Source organism: Odontesthes bonariensis, chromosome 19 (assembly GCF_027942865.1).
Source record: "Odontesthes bonariensis isolate fOdoBon6 chromosome 19, fOdoBon6.hap1, whole genome shotgun sequence".
NCBI classification, from domain to species: domain Eukaryota; kingdom Metazoa; phylum Chordata; class Actinopteri; order Atheriniformes; family Atherinopsidae; genus Odontesthes; species Odontesthes bonariensis.
This window is the reverse complement of record NC_134524.1, coordinates 24802394-24815353: the sequence shown is the minus strand read 5'-3', so window position 1 is coordinate 24815353 and position 12960 is coordinate 24802394.

Below are 12960 nucleotides of genomic sequence, written 5' to 3'. Positions count from 1 at the left end.
GTCTAAAACTTCATTAACAGTACAGCTAAAATCCCCCCCCCATGAATAAAAAATCTTCCTGGCTGCAGCCATTTAAAATGTCATTCATGTTCTCAAAGAAGTGTTTTCTCTCTGCACCGTTGTTCGGAGCGTAGATGTTGATAAAAACCACCTTAAAATGCTCAAAGTGAGCTGTGACCGAGAGGCACCTCCCCGCCACAACATGCTGAACATCCAGGTGAGTAGGAGTGAAGCCTCTGGAGAACAGCAACCCTACTCCACCACTGCGGGTGGTGTTGTGGCTCAGCAGCAGCTCCCCACCCCACCCGGTCCATCTGCCCCACCTAACTTACCTCCCATGTTATAAGCTCCACTCACCTGTCCAGAACCCTCACCTGACACACCCGTGGCACCTGGTACCCCCACATCCTCCACCAGTGTACCTGCTGACTCACCTGAGGTGTTACTACACATCTCACCTGCTTCTCCTTCCACCTTCTCCCTCTCACCGGGTACCTCAGTGGTCTCTGCAGCCCGGCTCTGCACCTCGTCAGCCTGCCGCTTCCCTGTAGCTCCTGTGTCCCTCTCCTTCTGTGCTGCACCGGCTTTTCCAGCAGCGACCGCCGCCCACGACCCCGCGGTGGCCGCCACCTGCGGCCCCGCAGCCGGCTCAGCGGCGGTAATGGCCTCCGCCCGCCGCTCCGCGGGTGCGCCCGGCTCAGCGGTGGCCTCCGCCGGAGCAGCGCGGCTGGGACAGGCTTTAATTAAGTGCCCCTCTTCCCCACAACCAAAACACTTCACAGTGGACGACGATGCAAACAGAATGTATTCAAAGTCGTCCACACGGACACGGAAGCGGTAGTCAAACTCTTCGGTCTTATTATTGAGGATCATGAACAGCTGCCTGCGGTGAGACACCACGTGTCTCAGCAGCGGGGACTTACAGCCCGACATCACCTTCCTAATGGGCGACACCACCTTACCGTGCCTGGACAGCTCTTTCACCAGGAACTCATCGGTGATGAAGGGAGGCACGTTGGAGAGGGTGACCTTTGTGGCCGGCTGCGTTAGCGGCATGACCGGCTCAAACCTCCCGTTCACCGTGATGCCCGCCTCCACCCAGGCTGTGCACCTGCTCCACCTTTGCCAAAAATAAAACGACCGCGCTGTTCATACGGGCAGCGGACTTTACCGACCCGTGCCCGATAACCTGCCCCACGGCCAGTGCTACTTCCTCCACGCTGCACGGAGAGCCGGCACCAACTCGGATGCCGTGCTTCCGGGACAGCATGGAGAAGCCGCCAGACGCCATTGCGGCCGGGAAGCGCACCAAACAATTAAGAAAAAAACGTCGAAATTAACCTAACAAGACTACACAAAGTACGCAAAACTAACACAACTAATGAAACATTAACCAGAGAAAACAAGGATAGCGAATAAAGGTTAGAAAAAACACTTTTACACTTATCCTTTTACTCAGCTCTTCCACTCACACTCCTCTCACGCAAAGAAGAAGAAGAGTTGTGGACTAAAACAACGTGAGCAGCGCGACTGAGAGCATCTGAGATTACAGCAGAATGTCTGTTTGGTAAATCTGCTCAGTACCTGATTGTGTGAGTAACTGAGCAGTTGTAGAAGCAACAAACAGATCAGTTCAGTTTTCTCGTGTTAAACGGTTCAATTCAAAGTACCGTTAGCCTGCATAGCTGCCTTTTCCCTCAGTGCAGCCATGACGTTTGGACTAAAATCCGTTCACACATCTGATTCAAACACAACAGACATTTGAAAGAGTTTCACAGCTTGAAGTTGAGCCTCGTGCCCTTTTAGTGTTGGAACAGCCTTAACTTTCAGCTTCAGTCATGAGCATCATACAGCTGTCTGGGAAGTACAGGGAACAACTCCAAACCTTTTTCAGACTGCGTTAAAGATTTCTGGGTCTTTGGGGAAGATGATAAGGGTCAACTTTCCCTCGTAACCAAACACACATTTTCTTCAAAAATATCTGTGTAGCAAGAACATGAAAAGCATGAGAAAAGTTAACATCTGACCTTTAATGAAATGCAGAACAATGAAATACAGACGAGTGTAAAGCTCGACTTCAAATCAAACTGAAATGATATATTGCTTCTTCAGATGTTTACATAAATACCCACAGCTGGTGCAAAGCTACTTTGTGGATCTTAACTTTAAACAAAACAAATATGTTCAGTATAACAGAATAAACATGTTTCTACTTTCAAACAGACTGCATTTTGTTCTGTCCATCAACTCACAATTGATGCCATGTTTGTCTTGAACGTCGGGAGATCCGTCCCCAGTTAAAGCAATCCCAACAAATTATAAAGCAGTTTCAATGGTTCTTCAAACATGTGCTCCCCACAGAACATTCAGAACTAAAGTCCTGACAAGAGAAGATGGTAATCCACAAAGAAGATTTTTAATCTGAACAAAGGCAAGGCTTCTGATTGGTAGTTCCTGCTGCTGCTCCCAGGTGAATGTTTGCTTTAGAGTTCTCAACGGGCCTGAAAATTACAACCCGACCCGACCCGGCCCGTGGCTTTCAAAGCCCAAGCCCGATGTAACCCGACACATCAATATGAATTATCTACCCGAACCCGGCCCGACGCCGGGGGTCGAGTTTTCCCATGTTATCCTATGGAGACTGACGGGCTGTGGGTCGTTACGGCACTTCTGTGCAGTGGCCTAACCCACGTAAAAACCTAGTGAAACGATATGAAACTTACTGTTCTATTTTGGGCCATGAACTTCGTCATTGGCTGCTTCTGCGTCGTGGCGGTGGCCGAATGCCCACAGCTTACTGTATGGCGGCTCAGGCTCCCTGCTTTTTTGCTGTCATATTTTAACAGCACCTTGATAGATAGATAGATAGATAGATAGATAGATAGATAGATAGATAGATAGATAGATAGATAGATAGATAGATAGATAGATAGATAGATAGATAGATAGATAGATAGATAGATAGATAGATAGATAGATAGATAGATAGATAGATAGATAGATAGATTTTTCGGGCCGACCCGACGCGAACTATAGTTTGCTTATCTGCCGTAAAACTTGTTGATGATTTATGCCAATCATTTCTCTGCAGTGTGACTACGTTGGTGTCTCTTTAGACTATCTAATCGAGTGAAAGCTGCCCCACACTGACCACAGATTAAACGTTTCTGTCCTGAGTGACTACGTTGGTGTGTCTTTAGATTAGATAAATGAGTGAAAGCTGCCCCACACTGACCACAGATATAAGGCTTCTCTCCTGAGTGAATACGTTGGTGTCTCTTTAGACTAGATAATTCAGTGAAAGCTGCCCCACACTGACCACAGATATAAGGCTTCTCTCCTGAGTGAATACGTTGGTGTTTCTTTAGATCAGATAATTGAGTGAAAGCTGCCCCACACTGACCACAGCTGTATGGCTTCTCTCCTGAGTGAATACGTTGGTGTCTCTTTAGACTACCTAATTCAGTGAAAGCTGCCCCACACTGACCACAGATATAAGGCTTCTCTCCTGAGTGAATACGTTGGTGTGTCTTTAGACTAGATAATTGAGTGAAAGTTGCCCCACACTGACCACAGATGAAAGGTTTCTCTCCTGTGTGACTACGTTGGTGTTTCTTTAGATGACCTAATTGAGTGAAAGTTGCCCCACACTGACCACAGATGAAAGGTTTCTCTCCTGAGTGAATACGTTGGTGTGTCTTTAGATCAGATAATCTAGTGAAAGCTGCCCCACACTGACCACAGATGAAAGGTTTCTCTCCTGTGTGAATACGTTGGTGCGTCTTTAGACTAGATAATGCAGTGAAAGCTGCCCCACACTGGTCACAGCTGTATGGCTTCTCTCCAGTATGAAGCCTCTGATGATACCTCAGATTTGATCGTTTGATAACTTTCCCACAGTCCTTACAGTAGTGCCATCTGGATCCCTCTTGGGCTCCATGTTTCTGCAATGACAGAGAGGAAGAAGACTTAGATCCTTTTGAAGTTCACACAAAAGATTTCTTTAAGCTAACCTATGCTAACCAACATATTCTAACTGGACCTGGACAGACCGAGCCACACAGTTCTCAATATCTCAGCTCAAACGTGAACGCTGAGGGTGCGTTTATAAGCACCCTCAGCACTATATCAGCACTGTGCTCTGATGTGTTCTGCACACGTTCAACTTTTTAAGCAGTAAACTCTTGCTTTTTGCTCTTTTACTAATTATTTTTGTCATGATGAAACTGAAAAGGAACTTGAGCTACAATATTTCTAAATGATGGAAGGAACCAGAGTCTTGTCCAAGTTGTTCACTTAAACACCATGTAGAGGTTGGGCTGAAAAAGGTTGATGACCGCTGGTTTAAAGGAATAAAAGCAACAGTGGTGGTAATACATGACATTCTTTACACTAACCCTCTGTTCCAGCTTACAACTCAGAGGTCTGCAGCCATTCAGCTCAACAGCCATCAGGGAAACACAGTCCGTTATAACTCAACCTTTGTTTCTCTTTGTTAAAACAACTCTACAAACCTGTCATCTAACCATTAAAGACCCAGAATATTACCACCACCAGGTTTAATTCATGTAACCAAGAGACTTTAAACAAAAATAATGAAGATTAGCTCCTGAACCTCTCAAATCTGCAGACTGAGAGCCAGAAAACGTCCCACCACAACAATCTGCCCACTGATTTTCTTCCAGCAGATCATTCAGCCTGCAGCACATGTTGAGTCTAAGCACATCTGGATCTGCAGCTCAGAGAGAGGAGATGAAACCAGGAAACACTTTGTTGTTTTTAACCAGGAAAAACACAAACTGAGCAAATGGAACATTTAATAACCCCTTAACGTTTTTATGTCCCGCCGGCGGGACGTTGCACACTTCAGCGCAAAACCAGAGATTTCCTCAGCCCGCCTTTATATGTACCTACATGTTATATACCGTTGGAAAGCTAAGGGTCTTGTGATTCCAATGGTGTATCCAGGATACAATCAGAAGTGTGGACACAGTAAACACTTATGTAAAACCAGTCGCAAAAACATAAAAGTATCAAAGTCACCTATAAAGCCTCACAGTATTCTAAGAAAAGATACAATTCCAATAAAAACAGTCCTGTCACGTTGGCAAGGGTCCAATTAATGTACTCCAGTGAAATAGTTAGTCTACAACAAGTATTTCACCCACAAACACACAAAGTCTGCGGCGGCTAACTTTCAGAATTTCTGTCAGAAGCATATTTTTCCGCACATTCTTGATCATAACTTGAGTTAGCATGCATGTATTAGCCCCAACGTCATACCGAAACAGCTCTGGTCTTTTAGCTTTTGAATGACATCTTACTTGTTCCAATAGATGACTGTTTACCCTGTCTGCTGGGGCACAATAGTCAATTACTCACTGATGTGTCAAAAGTATCTGCACTACTTGTTTTGTGTGCGGCTCGAACCAGTTTACTTTGGAGTGGCGCATTGAATAGCAAATGACATTCTGAAAAAAACAGCATGACGCGCAATGGGTGGGATTTCTCCCATAAACAGCCACAGGTGTGCGCAAACATTTCCTGTGCAAGTAGTCGCTGATTTCAGGAGTTGCAAATTACGCATCGATGTGCGTAATTCGAAATTCTGCAGTTATTCGTCTTCTTGTGTCTACAAAATGGCTAAACGGACTTGGAAAACTAAATACACTATGGAGGAAGCCTTGGAGGTTTGTCTACGGCGGGACAGTGATGCTTCTGACGAGTGTGTGTCAGAGGAAGACAGTGAAGTGTCGTTCATTGACTCTGAAGAAGAAGAAGAAGAAGCATTTTCTGACGACGGAAACGTTACACTTGACAAGTAAGTATCATTTACATTTTATTGTTATTTTATTTAATATTATTGTACTCATAGATAGACAGTTAGATACTTAATTGTTACCGAAGGAAATTGTGACTCAGTGTTATCACTCAGCAGCATTCTCATTAGTAAAGCAAACATCCAAAAAGAGCCCAAGATCATGATTGAAGGGTTCAGGAATGGCAGCCTTTTTTCACAAGGCTCTCCAAATAGCACAGCTTTGGCACAGCTTTGGCACAGCTTCGGCACAGCTTCGGCACAGCTTTGGAAAAAACTGTACAAAATACTAATTTTTTGTTGTATTACAGTCACATTTGAAGTGGGAATGGGTAAGACTTCAGGCTGTAGTCCCATTGTGTTTTTCAGTCCGCAGCCCTATGCTAAAGTCACTTTTAAGACACATATTTGGGAAGAAAAAATTTGGCAGGCATAAAAATCCGTCTCTTTCACTGTATTCAAGCTCATATAACTTTGTGTCAATAGCACTTCTGACTGTTGTAGGTGACAATTCAGAGTGTTTTCTTTCAAAAGAGACCTTAACCAGCCCTCTACTCCAAGTGGTTCATGTACAGCTTTCAATTTATTTTGGGTATGCATTTTTTAGGAGTTGCAGGCAAAAATTGCCCACCTGTTAAGGGGTTAAGTGACTCTAATATTGATATACTTGGAATATGTGAAAGTTGGTTGACATATTCATCATCATCTACAGCAGCTACCAGCATTCCAGGACATAATGTATTTGGAAAGGCTAGAGAAGCAGGGCGAGGTGGGGGAGTATTAATCTATGTCAGAGAGAAGTTTCAACATGAACTAATAAGGTGGGCTAAAGACGTTAACGCTGAGTGTATTGCAGGGCTCCAGAGTAACTTTTTACACTGGTGCGCCTAACTTTTTTTCTTAGGTGCACCAGCACAAAAATTAGGTGCACCCAAATTTTCAACCACATTGCATTTAACACTGCAGTTTTACAGGTTCACTTTATTTATTTTTAAAATCGCTGTCCATATATGTCTATTAACTAGCAATCTGGTGAAAAATAAAGTTCTTTATTTGTAGCACAATTCTACAAACTTACTGAACTTAACTTACTAACTACTTACTGAAACTTACTGAAAAAGTGTTGGTGCTTAAAGTGCTTCTCTGGCCTGAAATTTAAACTTAAAACGTCTCGAGATAAATGAAATAAAAAGAAAATCTAAATTAAAATTGCAAGTGTTTTAAAGGCTTCAAACTGAACATCTCATGGCTCAATGTCTTATGGATTATCCTCCATTGCAGTCACATGCCCCTCGGATGGCCAACTCCTGTAGTTGGGTTAAATCAGTATATTCACCGGTCTTCCTCTCCTCAAGATACGGCCGTACACACTGACGCATTCCTGAACGATCAGGTGCTTTCAGCTGCTGCCTGCCGCTGAAAGGCAGCAGGGAGAGGGGACACTGAGCAGATGCGTTGTGCTTTTTCAGCGTTTCAATTCGAAATGTATTAGAACCAGTCACAAATGCACTATTGCCACACTTTACAGTACACACAGTGCATTATATTATCGGCTTTACTGCATCTTAGCCAGGGAAACTGCTCAAGGCACTCTCTTACAAATGTATACACTTTACCCCTTTTAATTTCAGTTGGTTCTGGCTCAGAGTCGATCGTATGTTGCTCATTATCTGATGCTAGCTCCGGATGCTAGCTCTGGACCTGTGCCTGACATAACGTGGGAGGTTGATGGCTCCGTGTCAGAGCATTGGTTGTGATTATTTTCGGACGAATCAGGCCTTAACTTAACCAAAAAGTTGTCAATCGTTCTTTTCATCTTATCACCTGCGGCCAGCGTCGGAAATTAGCGAGGGCCACGGGCCATTTGGCCCCCAATTTAGCCTAAAATGCCCCCAAAAATCATGCTCGAGGGGCCAAAATTGCCCCCAAGTTTTTGAAACAAATATTTGTACATTATTATAATGTCACATTAAACTACAATTTTTATTTTCATTAATTTACCGTCGCGTCTCTTTATTCTCCTGATGGAATGAAAATAAACGATTATTAAGCGAGCGGCGGGAGTAGTTGGGTTTCCATCCAAGTCGTATCGAATTTAAGAGCGTATTTTGTGAAAATGCTCAAAAAGCAAAGGTCAAAAAAACCAATGCACACCGTCACCAGACTACGAAACGCCACCGTTTCGCTTATGGTAAGTGACAACAGACGCTAACTTTTAAGACTTCATCACATCTTTTGTGTGGCTCGTTAGCTAAGGTGTCGAGTTGATAGCTATGGTCACCGTCTACATCCTGCAGCAACATACGGCTCTTAGGCAAACACTGAGAGCCGTATGTTGCTGCAGGATGTAGACAGTGACCTTAGCGTCAGGCTAGCATCAACTCGACACCATAGTTGAGTTGTGTAGTTTGGACTGTGTCACTTCTCGTGTTCCTCGTGCAGAATGTGCAAAAAAAAAAAAAACGACCTGTACTCTCGCTTTGTCATGCACATTATATCCTGCTCCGCTCCCGAGTTTTAGCTCTGGTTTTAGTAGTAGGCTATTCATGGGAAACACATGAATGGCACGTTAAGGTCTCGGCCAAGTCGTAATTAAAAGCAGTTCTTCATTATTTAAGTAAAGACCGTGTAATCTATAGAGTCGATTTGGAGTCGGAGGGGGTGCTCAGCCCTATAGGTTTTCAGCTTACTTTTATGTTTATGAGGGGCCAGGCAGCCTATTAGTATTGTTCTCATTCTCATAGAAGGCTAAAATGGTTTAAATCACATTTAAATCATATACTGATGTCAGTTTGCTTACGGCTTTCTCCTGTTTTCTGTCTGTAGCTACTACTTCCACACTTCTCTCTGTAAAAGAAATGGCAAGTTTTACATTTATTTGGGTTGGCAGACGGCAAAGTAATGATGACGTTGTGCATTTAAATCTAAAAATAACATGAAGATCTAAGTTTTTTTTTTTTTGATGGCCCCCAAACATTTTGAAAATGCCCCCACTTTTGGGACTGTGGGGGCCAAAATTGTCCCCAAAATATTTTCTTAATTTCATACCCTGCCTGCGGCTACATCCACTGTTTATCTAACGAGCCGAGGTTCATCACCTCTCTGTCTGACTAGCAAGCACGTTTTCAAACGTACACACGTACACGGGCCAATCAGAGGGGGGTCCCGCCCTTCACCATCTCTGATTGGTTTAGACCACGATATGGGTCTAACGTGTGTCTGTTGTTGAACCACAGGGAGACTTTCAGTCGCGTAGACTTTTTTTTTTTTTTTTCCTCGAACGGGTGGTTGCAACCTGAGATTTTTTTTAGGCGCACCATTGAGAAAATAGGTTGCATGTGCGACTCTGGAGCCCTGTATTGGTCTAAATGCATCACTCTGCTCTGCAATGTCTTTTACTGTGATTTGTGTGGATCCACCTCAGCAAAGGATGTGTTTTATGATCATCTTCAGACAATCTTAAATCACTGCAACTCGAAAAAGGAAATCATCCTACTCGCTGATTTTAATATCAACTGGGACATCAAGTCAGGAAAAAAATTAAACAGCTGATGGATGAGTACAATTTGAGACAAATTATAAAAGGAGCGACAAGAATAACTAATACGTCAAATACAACAATTGATCTAATATTTACTAATAATCCTGAAAGAATCTCTAAGACTTTTAATCTATTATCTGGCCGGTCAGATCACAATTTTATCTTGTGCTCATGGAAAATTAAGAGGATGCATTTAATGGCATCCACCAGAGGTCACCAGTTCTACTTCATACCCAAAAGCCAGCAACTATTCCTGAATGAGGAAATCCAAAATCTAGAAGGTCTAATATTCTGGAAAATAACAACATTGAGGCTAGCTAATATAACTTTATTAAAAAAGTCAATGATATTATAACGATTCACAAAACAAAAGGTAAATCCAAGCAACATAGAAATAATCTGCCCTGGTTGAACAATGAAATTATAAAATGAATGAAAAATAGAGATAAAGTCTTAAGGATGACCCGTAAGGTGAAAGCAGATTCTATATTGAGGCCATAAATGGGGCAAATGGTGATTAAAAGCTAATATGGAACAATCTAAATGAGTTATCTCCCCATCTTAGTGATCTACAGCTCCAGGTAAATGATGAGCTAACTGACAATCTGGAGATTACTGTGAGTTATCAATAGATTTTTCATTGGCTCAGTTGAAGAACTTGGACTAAAGCTACTTTGATAGCTATAAGCTGTTTTTGGATGTCTGTCTCATCTTTAAAGGCATGGTAGGTAATCCTGTTCAGAAACATATTTTGTAATACTGGGTGAAATGGTCCGTCTATCCTGAGAGAAATCTATACAAGATGTATTTAGAAAAAGGGACGAAAATAATCAGACCTCTGTGGCAGCTGCAGGACTGAGAAAAAGCTGACCAATCCCGCTGATCTCGGATTGGTCGCCTACAAAAAACCAATCAGATGCCTCTGCTTTCTGCCTACGCCCCCCTCTGCCGGCTCCCTGCTCCATGTGCGCATGCGGTTCCACCGGCTTTGGATGAAGCACTGACGGAATGGGGAGGGGGGGGTGGAGCTTAGAGGAGTGGACACTTTCGAGTCTTGCTAGCTCTCTTGCTAGCTCTCTAGGATTACCTACCATAGCTTTAAGGTTTCCAAAGGATTAGCCCCTCCACTATTACAGGATTTCATAAAGACAGAATCCTCTAGAGTAAACCCCAGAGCACTAGAGGAGACTGATGTGCAATGATGCAGGACTAAGTTTGGCCAAATGGTGGAGTCCATCAGAGGAACAGTGCTGGAACACACTGCCAACTCGTGTTAGAAACTGGGACAATTCCACCACCTTTAAAAAGAGCCTTAAACAGTGGTTGAAAACAGCCAGAGCTGCTCTCATGGGTCACCTCTCCGTCTTTTCCCTTTTGTGTACGGACTCTTAACTTTGATGTGAATCTTTCTAAATATTTTCTGTTTGTTTGTTCTTTAGTTTTTTGTCATGGTGTATTGTCTGTATGTTTTTATGATACCTGCCTGAGGACAACGGATGAAATTAAGCAACTGTGCTAACTCCGGCATATTTACATGGATGCTTTGCTGATATGTTGATTAATGTGCAGAGTCCTCACCAAATAAATAAGAAATAAAATAAAAACCTCCTCCACACTGACCTGTGGCCCGGTGGACCCAGAGGATGAGCCGGCTCTGTTCCTGGTGGAGGGGTTCAGCTCCTGGTTCTGCTCCTGGTTCAGCTCCTGGTTCTGCTGCTCCATTCTGGTCTGCACAGTTTTTAACCATCCAGTCACATTCCATTAAACTCATTACTTCAGATTCTCTCCGTTTCTAAACCTGTTCTCATTTCCAGAACCTTTTTATCATGTGCTCAGTCCTTGTTGGTTCGTGGATAACAGAAAATATTGGATATGTAAAGGAAAGTGAATAATGAAGCTTTCATGAGACACTTCTGAAGAGGACAGTCAGACTGTCTTTTAATGGGCTTCTGAGTGTAAATCTGAGAAATCACACACTGATACTGAGGAGAACTGGATTTCTACTGCTCCTGTGATACTTTCCTGGATCACCCACAAGTCTTTGTGCTATGCTCCTCTTCACACAACTTAAACTCTTAATGTCATTAAATTATTTATATTGAGCATAATTAAGTCCCATTTTAAGATCTAATCATGAAATATGGCATATTGTGTACGTTAAACACATCAAATCACATGTTTTGGCTGCACACTTCTATCAAGCGTTAGCGTTAGCGTTAGCAGACCGGGCTAACTGTGAATAGCAGCCAGGTTATCTGAACTTTTTACTCTCTGCTGCATGTTCTGACTGCCCGTGTCCAGGAGCAGGAATCAAACCAATGACACAGAGCACTTTGAAGACATTTCTGCTAACGTCTGACCGCTAAATTCATTATTTTCTGGACTCACCTGCATGCAGCTTTCTGTTGCTATGTTATCACGTGTTCAGAGTCGGGACTGTAGCGAGTCGCGACCCGACGTGAGTGCTTACCGGATGTGAGTACTCCGGATATCCGGGCGCGTATTCCGGATATCCGGGCGCGTATTTGGCGCGTATTTACGACAGTTTTACCTCAGCTACTTAATATGAGTAGCACAGACCTAGTTGAGTAGGAGGAGAGAATCTGTGGTCTGACTCCTGACAGAAGATGGAAGGCTTTTATGAGAATGTAAAAACGTTTTTAGAGACGGGGCAAGTTTTGCCCCTCTGGGGAAAGGAGGAAAGATGGAAGGTTCGCCGCGCATCGAAAAACTTTGTACTGAAAGGTAAGCCCAATTTCATCACATTCCCGACTTGACATTTTTTTCAATCTTACTTATCTTATAAATAATCTTATAAATAATAAACTTAATATATGTCAGCAATTATAGGCCTACCTATCCGCTTACTCGGAAGCGGAGGCGCATTTATTGCTGTCATTAATCATGTTATTACATTTTGTTGTTTTACTCTGTTTTGTCAGAATGTCAATGTTTGTCAGAACTGTCGCTTGATGCTTACTAGCACTTATAAAGGCAGCGTTCACGACAGCGAGCCAAGGAGATGATGTGCGATCAAGACTTTTTTGTTGTTTTACTCTGTTGTTTTGTCAGAATGTCAGTGTGGAATTCACTTGATGCTGACTAGCACTTGGCAGCGAGCCAAGGAGATGATTCGCGATCAGGACTTAACCTCACGTAGCCTTATCAAAAAGTCTAAATTCGTTGGGCCTATAATTTTTCTTGTTTTAATAGATTGTCGCATATTTTATGTCGGACCGAAGCGGCAGTACATGCGGCTGGTGGTGACCAGTGACGCAGAAAAAACTGCCGTCCTTAACGAGTGCCACAATCTCCCTGGGTCTGGCAACCACAGAGGTGTAAGGGGTACTAGAAATAAAACTATTGCTGGCTATTTCTGGGACGGCCAGGCAAAGGACGTCGAGAGCTGGGTAAGTAAGAAGCCTACTTATATTCAGAATTTTATTCATATCATCTTGTATGCCTAGTTCCTCATTGTGTCTGATTTTGTCGTCACACGCAGTAAAAATGTGAGTGGAAAGAATTCTCCTATGTGTTGTTATTATTTGTCTAAGGTGAGATGCTGCCACAAGTGTCAGCTCAATGACCCCATCCAAACGGA